This window comes from Miscanthus floridulus, chromosome 8 (genome assembly GCF_019320115.1).
Source record: "Miscanthus floridulus cultivar M001 chromosome 8, ASM1932011v1, whole genome shotgun sequence".
NCBI classification, from domain to species: domain Eukaryota; kingdom Viridiplantae; phylum Streptophyta; class Magnoliopsida; order Poales; family Poaceae; genus Miscanthus; species Miscanthus floridulus.
The window spans coordinates 102,845,200-102,854,147 of NC_089587.1; the positions used below are offsets into that span (position 1 = coordinate 102,845,200).

Genomic DNA, 8,948 nt, shown 5'->3' on the forward strand with positions numbered 1-8,948 from the left:
AATTCTAGTTCACTTAAGATACACAATTGGCTCTTTCACAAAAAAAACACAATTGGTTTAAGTGGTGTAACACCCCTGGTGTTAAATACTCGATTAGCGATAGGCTAAAGATAATGAAACTTGATTAGTAAGTTTCATGCGCTCTGTAATGATCTTTTGTTTGTAATACTAAAAATGTGGAGAAAATGGTTAAAAATGCCAAAAACCTTACCTTGTTTTAATTGCTCCATAGCCTTTTGGAGGATAAATAAATAATTATTTTATATTGAAACTGTAAAATATGTCTGTGTGAAAAACTTAGTACAAGTTATGAACTTTATGGTAGAGTGCTTGTTGGTGCTTAGTTTGCATGTTTGATAGATTAGTTAAGGCTCCAAAGTTTCAATAAAATGTTGTTTCCTGGGAGACTTGTGCTCAGCGTTTTTGCTGACACTGCGATGTTTAGAGCTGTTTATCTCCTAACCCGTGATAGTAATGACCTTGGGCACTTAATAAGATTGAACCCAGGTGAAGATATTTTATTACTGTGGCTTGGACCGAATCTTCTTGGAATCTCCTGAAATGTGGGTCCCGCAGGGCCACATCGTGCTGCCACTGCTGTGCTCTGCTCTGCTCTGGCCGTGCCCACGCCCTGCTCTAGCCGTGCCCACGCCATGGCCGCCCATGCTCTACTCGCCCACTGCGCCCATGCAGCGCTGCCGCTGACCGCGCCCTGCTCCGCCCCTGCCCCGCGCTTAAGTAGAGCCCCAGCTCGCCCCACCGCGTTCTCTCTCCCTCGCTCCCTCTGCTCTGTCTCTCGCCCGCTTTGGACGGACGAGCAGAGCATGCCGCGCCGCGTTTCCTTCCTCCCCACCCAAGCCAACCACTCCCTCACCTCTCCCTTGCTTCTCTCCTCGCCCTAGCGCCCTTGCTGGTCGCCGCCGCCGCTCCATCGCCGGGGCAGGAGGGCTGCACGATACCGGGCCGCCTGCTCCCGTGGTCAGTCCGCCACGGGCAGCCGCTGGCCGAGATGTCTCCTCCCTCGGCTGCACGCTGGCCCAGGCGTGCTCAAGCGCCGCCCCTTGCCGCCGGTGCACTCCCACGCTGGCCGAATCGACAGGACCGAGCCCGTCCCCTGCTCTATGTACGTGAGGAAGGAGGAGGGCCAAAATGTAAAAGAAACTCTTTCTTGGGTCTAGATGCGAAACTCTTTGACTTACTAGAAAACTCAGGGCGCGCCGTTGCCACGCCATCTTTGAGCAGTTCAATGTTGATTAAATCAGAGAAAAAAAATGATACTCCTTTCATCTCATTTATATGGAGAACCTAGATGGAGTAGAACCGAGATCCATGTATATATGAAGTCATAGCAAAAAAAAGATTAAGAACAAGAACTGTGAGGCTCGAAACATCGCTTTATTTATTCCTGATCCATTGTAATGCAGAAAGTGAGAACGGGCACTATATCCAAATCAATCAACAACTAACAGCCTGTTCGTTTTGGCTGAAACGATCGTGGATTATTACTGATGACTGGTTTGGTGTGAGAGAAAAATATTGTTCTGACTTCTAATTCACGATCATTTAGGACCAAACGAACAGGCAGTAAGTAAATGTACTCTTCATCTAGCATGTCTTCTTTCACCTCTGGTTTACCTAAACTTTTTTTTTTTTTTTTGATTGCCTCAACCTTCGATTAACTGTAGATCTGAACTCAGACTGAACTTTTTTTTGATTGCCTCAACCTTCGATTAGCTGTAGATCTGAACTGAGACTGAAAGGCATGACAGTGGTGCCACAGGACAAGATAACTGAAACTTATTTATCGGACAAAACCCTGGTGGACGATCCAGGGATCGAACCCGCGTCCGGCCGCTCGCCCACTGCGAAAGCGTACCGACCGACCTGCTCAGCATCAATTGGAGCAGACAAAATAGATATCCGTTCAGACAGTGTGGACCAATTGGACAGCTCAAGAGCACAGATCAATTGGACAGCTGAAAAAAAGGTGTACATAATTAGAAAATAATCCAAGAGGTGAACCGCGACTACAACTGGTTGAAAAAAACATAAAATTATTATCCATGAAACTGAAACATGTTCTGAACTATTTGGCAAAAGGCATTCAAACTATTACCCATGAAATATATACTAAATTATTATTGAGGTGGTAGATATATTGGGCACACAATATCGCTAAAATAATAATATATCTATTCATCTATTGAATACTTCATGTGGCTAGAAACCTTGTGGAAAAGGTAAAAAATGCGTACCATGATAGAATTGCATCATATGCATAAGGAAAAAAAGGGGGTCATGGAGAAGAGGATAATAATTTCCGTTAAATCAAAGTAGAATATTTTTTAGGACGTAAACCTGCATTGGTCTCTAGCAGCCTGCGGGAAAGTATGTAAACTTACAAAAAGTTACAAAACTAATACAATAAGAGTGGCAGGAAAGCTCAACACTAAGCTATGTCATCGTAAATGTCTCTATAGTAGTGCAACAGGTTCACCTGCAACTGAGTGTATGAGGCTATGAGCGTAGGCTTCCTCTTCCTATGTTTGAGGCAGCCACTAAGCGTGGATGACCCAGAAAATCAAGGCATGATTTGTGGAGAAATGCAGTTCGAGCTGAGAAGAATCGTTTAAGAGGATGAAATACAGGGAAAATGAGTTTGCATGAGACTTTATTCACCTATACGGCTATACCAACAGTTGAAACCTAATAGTAAACAGGTACTCCAAAGATGAAGGCATATGAAATTTTGGTATCAAAGTTGTCAAAGGTAGACGAAGATTGCGTCAAAGGGTAACACCATCAATGCCACCATAAATAGTATCAGAATAAATATAGATGAGACTGAACAGTGTGGAGTATCTTAAGTAAATTCTGATGGCAAATAAATAAGGTGTTCCAAAGGCAATAAGAGCATAATCCTGATATTGAAATGCAGTATTAAGAACTCATCATCGTTAATGAGTGCACATGTTGCATTTGTAGGGCATTTATCAAAATAAATTTTGGAACACAATATTTAGTAACTTATTCATCAACACTAAAAGTAAATGCAGGTAATCTATAGCAACAAACCCAGGTAAGTGCAAATAATTTCTCTATGACAGCAATTCCAACAAATTGAGAATAAAATAATTTAAATGCAAGTGCAGAGATATTCTGAGATGGTTATTGGTGTTTTTGACATACAAAATGAGAATAAATGAGCAAGAGTGCATTTGCTATTTTATTTGCATCCCATGTTCAGGCTCAGGAACATACAGAATTGAGACATTCAGGTAAAGAAAGGTGATGTGGGTGAAGAAGAAAGAGATAGAAGGGAGAAATAGCTCTGATTTCGGATAGCCTAGGGACTTACTGTAGGGAGTATGCTGGTGGAAGGGCACTGGAGTGATGAGGGAAGCATCCAAGCTTAACGTTAACCCTGCAATACTTTGCAACACGTGCTGGTCGACCTACAGTATTTCGTACAAGAAGAGGAATAGTATAACGTGCAGCATCTTTATACAGAAAATGAAATGTGAATGACTCTCCAATTAACTTTAGAGCCGATCAAAACTTTTGGCTGTTATTAGTTTTGCATATACTTCAGAGAGTTGATGAAACATGCATAGCTGCTCAACTAACTTAGAATTGATCAAAATTGGATGCACCAAACCTTACAGATTTCAGATAACGTATACATGATAAGAAAACTAAAAGTAGTGTTCCTTAGCGGTCCAATCCATTGCTTATTGTCCAAAGCCACATGCTTTCATCTGCACAGGAGAGTGCAAATAGTGTCCACTTGAAATTTAGGATCAGTGGAATTAAAATATACATCACAATGTTGAGGAGGGAAAAGGACTCAACAGGATTTTTAACCTTTGCTCGTTCGGCCCATCTGTGATGGTAAAATTATTATTATCCCTGCATTAAGAGAAACATAAGCGGTTAGCATATAGCAGGGAAGAAATTGTATAATTGTATCACAATAGACTTTGAATTAGCACTAAAACATATATGTGGAAGTTTAAATTATGACTCGGACTTCCAATATGGTTCAGATGATGATAAATAGCTGGCAGCCGTTGACCTAACTTTATAGCTTATCAAACTTCAACGCACCAAGCTTACATAATTAGATAAAACCTACTGTAGTACTCATTAAATATCCAATCCATGTATATATATAGTCTAAAGGTACATGCTATCATCTGCCCAGCAAGGTGCAAAAACCATTCATCGGAAATAAAAAATTAGTGGTTTTGACATATACATCATCTTCACTTGTGCTCCGGGTTGAGAGGACATTTGCACAAACTTGAGAACTGAGCATTTCTATTGGTGATGAACACAGTTTTACAAATAAAATGGGATGAAACTGCCCACGTGCACATTTCATCAAACACCACAGCTTCACTGCAGGCTGCAGTAACAGTAAGCAGAAAAGGGGAGCAAGAATAACGAACCAGTAACAGGAACCTCCACGCTGCTTTTGCACACCAGCGGGATCGACGAGCGCCCAGTCCGTCGCGCGCTGGCCAGTCCGTGCCTGGGCTGCCGCGCCGGGGGTCGCCCGGGCCCAGGCTGGCTCGTTGAGGGCCTCCCACGCCATTGTGCCGTCCCGTCGCCGGGGCTGGTGCGCGTGGGGCTCCCGCGCCGTTGCGCCGCGCCGCCGCGTGGGGCCGCCGCGCGTCGCCGTCGAGGAGGCGCCATAGGGGAGTAATGGGTGTGTGGTTGTTTAGTGGCTCCTAAAATTTATATTGCATGGAATGTTTAGAAATTAATAAAAAGTATTAAATATAGATTAATTATAAAACCAATTACATAGATAGAGGCTAATTTGTGAGATGATTTTTTTAAACTAATTAATCTATCATTAGCACATGTTTACTGTAGCACCACGTTATCAAATCATGGACTAATTAGGCTTAAAAGATTCGTCTCATAAATTAGTCGCAAGTTATGTAATTAGTTTTGTAATTAGTCTATATTTAATATTCTATACATGCGTCTAAACATTCGATGTGACAGGAATTTTAGGAGGACCTGTAAAAACCGAACACCCCCTAAGTGCTCGTGGAGGGGTAGGAGCTGGCGGCCAGTGCCGGTCTTACGATTGTAAGGGCCATATGGCGATCTCGTCGCAACGGTCTCTTTTGAATATGTATAAAATCTTATAATATATATAGGCACTAATTTTACTTGCAAAATGAAAGCAAATTCAATAACTTATTTTTAATTTAGCATGCTTGATAATTATCGAGTAATAATGTAGATTAAGAAATATATTTATAGATGATGATAATTATCGAGAAACAATATAGATTAAAAAAGCAATATATTTGTTTTCTTTTCTCACCCTTGACAAATGTTTCTTAGGTAACATTCTAAAATTCTAACACCTAAATTAGAAAAAAAATATGACTATATGGGTATAAAGTAATAGAAGTATGGAATACTATACAAATAATTAATTTGGATTAAAAATAAGAAGGAAAATACCTTGGGCCTAAACAACTGATCGGTGATTGCAATTCGTAAGAAGCCAAGAATCAAGATGTCGTCGTCATGGAGCCCTGCCTGGTCGCCGTCCTCATGCGCCGTGTCCATATCTCCGGTAGTCTAGCTCTTCGCGATGGCGCGGCTCGCCAGCTCCGCGTGTGTAAGGCGTAAGTCGCGAACTCACGATCAGAGTGTGTTGTATGCAGTGTGACTCCTCGCCTCCTCTCTACCTGAGGGTCATGGGGGAAGGAAACTAGGGAAAAAATGTCGAAGTTATCTTTTGGGCTGTCTGGCCAGTTCTATGTCTCTCTTCTCATTAGTTTGCTAATGCCTAATGGACATAGGCCCTGTTTGCTTGAACTACTTTTCAGCGAGTCAGCTTATTTCAGCTTATTCTCCCTTATAAAACACTATTGAATCAGTCGAAACCAACCGGCGTATGTACCAGCCGAACAAGATCTAGGGGTTTGTATACCTAGACTTGGGCCCCTCCTCCACTTGGGCCCTCGGCCATCGCACCTTGTGTCCTACCCCTAGGGCCGACATTGCTGGCGGCGCGTGAGCAAGCCAGCGCCCGACGGATGGGGTGGTAGAAGGCGACAAGATGAGGGGACGGGCGTGTTCGTGATGTTTCGCGACCGATTGGGTTCGTGGCTTAACGGGTGACTTACCCGATAGGCCCAGATAGGACGGTTGAGCTTGTGTCCTCGCCTGATCAGACGGCCAGCGGGCTAACGGGTGACGTGGCCCTATCTATTAGCCCGCTTTTGGCTTAGGATTAGTATATAGAGATGTGAATAGTGTGTGATGTACTGAGGATTAATTTAGGGAAAGTTCAGGGGCCTCGGTGCTAAGTGTTTGTCTTTTATGATTTTTCATTTTCTTTTATGTTAAACTTTGAAAATTTATAATAAATTGTAGAAAAATCCTAAAAATGACAAACTAGTTTTGTTACACTCCACGTGACCAGATCTATGCATTAGATATATAATATCACATGTTTTAGTATAAAATTATTGTTGTATTTTTATATCTATGTTTTTCCTTGGTAAATAAATAGAGGATGTTTGACTAGTGAAAATGCAGTGAAATTTTTATAGTAAACTAGTATGGAGATGTGTGTGCTTTGGTAAAAATTTTATGTCCAATGGATGTTTATTTACTGAGTTATTGATTTATCATGTGTCACATGCTTTTATTACCATTCAATTTTAATTAACTGTTAGTAAATAATATGCTTATCCATAAATTATGAAATTCATACAGTAGCTTTGTTTAGTTAAGATGTGACGCCCATAAAATTTTCACCTCCAAAATAGATGTTTGGCGCAACACCTTTTTACTCCATGTTTATATGTAACTAAACCATCAAGTTTAATAATTACTTAATCTTATGTTTACCACATGCTTTATATATTGTTTATGCCACTGGTTAGCTAAGTACAATGTTAGTTAACTCTGGTTAGTAGTGGTTATATGCGTAGCATGTTGCTTGGTCCCGCACTTGTGTATTTAATGCAATAATCAACTCACGAGCAAGTCCCGATGAGAGAGGATGGGACTAGAAGTTGGAACGTTTAATACCCTAGTTTATCCACGTCGATGTGTTGCTTGTCTTGTAAGTTTGTAATGCATGTGTCTATGCTTGTTTGACTTAAGCATGCATTGCATTTATGCATATCATTTAGGAATGATGATGGATCAATGGGTCAACACAAGGATGTTGGCGTCAGACGAGAAGAAGATGAATGATAAAAGTCCCGAAGATGATGGTTGGATCATATCCCGAAGATGGAGCCAACTAACTTATTGTTAATAAGCTACCTAGGCAAGCCTTGGTGCATAACCCCTATTTTTTAAGCACTTATTATTATGTTGTTTGTGCATTATTAAATTTTAGGAGTTGCTTGAAACCTACCTGCATAAATATTCTACCCTGAGTCCTACTAGTATGACAGGAATCGCGTAGTATGCCATGCTATAGGGCTATAGTAGAAGTTGAGTGATGGACGGTCACTCACGGGAAATAGGTGATGGTTATAATATTACTACTATCACACGGATTCAGAGATGGATAATAATTGGAGACCGGGTGGAAGTGGAAAAATAGATTTTTGTTGGAGAATTGGTGGGTGCAACAGGGCATGGCCCTAGGTGCACGTTTCCCACCTGTGTCGATTAAGGACCGTACCGTTAGTAGCGATGTGGCAAGTTTGAAGGTACCAAACACATAACAGGGGCCTGAGTTACAGTTAATCGTAAAGCTAAGTACTTTCCTATGACTCAGGGTCCCTAAAAAGTTTATTGGAGTGTTACACTGACCATTCGAGTAGTTGTTAAGAGGCGAGGGATGTCCATGCTAAAACTTATGAGGGGGAAACCCGTCACCGGTTCGTGGGATGGGCCTCATAGGGTGGGTTCCCCGGGATGGTCGGGTCGCTTTCAGACCTGGGTCGTATGAGAGGAAAGGTAGCCTTGTATTTGCTCCTTCAAGAAGTACAGACGTGTGTTTGGGATTGTCTAGTTGGATGTACATCGATTGCAATCGCCGTCCTCCTCGGATATGGAAACCACTTGTCGCACCACTACTATCATAGTTAATGCAACTGGAACATGGTGTTGATGATGAGGCTACTGTTGTATTATGAAATATATCCTGATTGCTTACCACCTGCTTGAAAGTAGTCTAGGTGCTTACCTAGAATGGACTTAATGTAACTGCTGAAACTTTAAATATAAGGATGCACCATTAGTAATGCTTCTCTGCAAAAATAACTAAACAGCTAGCCAAATAGCCCCTTGCATATCCTTGAGAGTCGGAGACTACTCCCACCTAGTCAGGTAAGTCTTGTGGAGTACATTGTGTACTCAGGGTTTTTTTCTCCTGTTGCAGGTAACAGGTGGATGTTGGAGCTAACTTTTGCTGTGTGTGGATACCTCCTAGTGGGCTCAGTGAGGCATCCTCATTGTCGTGATTATAGAAGTTTTATTCTTACAACTCTACTTCCGATTCAATGTTTAAATTTTACCTTTCGCTGCTTTTATAAAATGATGTCTCTTCCGCTGCTTTATGAAATCTGTTTGTGATAACTCTGATTTTATATAACCTTGTGATGTATGAAATGGCTAAGAATATTATAAGCTTTATTCACTTGTTTATGATCCTGATGAAAACATGGATTTTCAAGTCCTCCCGTAGGGTGTACTCGATAGACTACTGGGTTTAACTTGGTCTCCGGTGTACTTAGTGTCAAATGGCTAAAAAGTATACTTGAGATTAAGTTAAATTGGACGGTTCTACCACAAATGGTCATGAGAATAATGATATTGCAACTTTTTACCAGTAATAATGAATGATGGTCTTATAAACTATTTCTGTCTCTCATAATCTATTTCTTTATAATCTCTGATATACGATGACTTATATAGGTCATGGAACACTATGTTTTTTTAATTTAAAT

The 8,948-nt window shown here is 41.2% G+C and overlaps 1 long non-coding RNA gene across 1 annotated transcript; it reads right to left on the reverse strand.

The window, feature by feature from the left end:
• Positions 1 to 1,441: 1,441 nt before the first annotated feature.
• Positions 1,442 to 4,716, reverse strand: LOC136473124 (uncharacterized). Its single transcript, XR_010762506.1, has 4 exons — positions 4,452 to 4,716; positions 3,865 to 3,909; positions 3,359 to 3,758; positions 1,442 to 1,976 (listed from the first exon to the last, which is right to left on the reverse strand). It is a non-coding gene; the product is annotated as an uncharacterized lncRNA (long non-coding RNA).
• Positions 4,717 to 8,948: the final 4,232 nt, after the last annotated feature.